A 1,004-nucleotide genomic window follows, 5' to 3' on the forward strand; every position below is an offset into this window, starting at 1 on the left:
AGTTAGAAAAGTCAAATCATAATTTTGAGCTGAAACTTCACATACACACTCTGGGGACATCGCAGACCTATTTTATATCTTGTGAAAAGGGCATTATACCACCCCTTTAACATAAAATTGGGCTTTAACATACGGAAGCCCAACGCAGACTTATTTGACAAAAATCAATTCAGGACTAAATTACTAAAATATTTTTTATATATATCAAGTCATTTATTTTAAATTTCTGCAGGTTCCATATTAACAATCCTGCTTTTAAACCCTCCCGTTTATTTGCTTTATAGGCTTCCATTGCAATTGCTTTATTTTTTCTTTGTTTTTACAAACTCAGGGATCGAGTCAACATTATCTAGAGCTTACGTTCTATTTAACCTGGAATATTTCTTATAAATACCAGCTTCGGTACATGGGTCACACTGGTAAAAGAGAGAGTCTTGCGGTGAGCGATTAAACAGCTCACAGGTGCTTCAAATTAAAGCGAGTTTTTTTTTACGGTGTGTGTGTTTCTCCGAGATGCGCTGTGTGTTGTGTGTTGCTTTGAAGTGCTGTGCTATGTTAGAGGTTTGCTTGCGTGTTCTGCCTGCCTCAGTTTCCCCCACAGCGTCTGGGATTTGACTTGGCAATTCCAGAACCTTCCATTTCTTCTTTTTTCAATTTGCTCGGCACGTTTGAAGGAATTTGTTTCAAACAGACTTGTATCAAATCTCAGCTGGTGTTCGGCCCAAATGCACGCGAAACACTCTTTGGACAGTTCGGAGGAAGATTCTACGCTCCGATAAGACCAAATTTGGTTCTCGATGTTTAGCACGATGTTTGGCGTAAGCCGACCGCAGGAAAACCTTCTATAGAGTCAGACCTGGTGGTGGTAACATTCTTTACTGTGGCAAGCACTGGAAAACTCATAAAGACAGCAGGAAAAAAGATTGAAGCTGTAACATGCCGTCCATGGGACTGAGATGATCTTTCAACATGACAATGACCCACAACATGCCATAAAACTTGCG

The sequence above is a fragment of the Squalius cephalus genome (assembly GCF_949319135.1).
Source record: "Squalius cephalus genome assembly, chromosome: 25".
Taxonomy (NCBI): Eukaryota; Metazoa; Chordata; class Actinopteri; order Cypriniformes; family Leuciscidae; genus Squalius; species Squalius cephalus.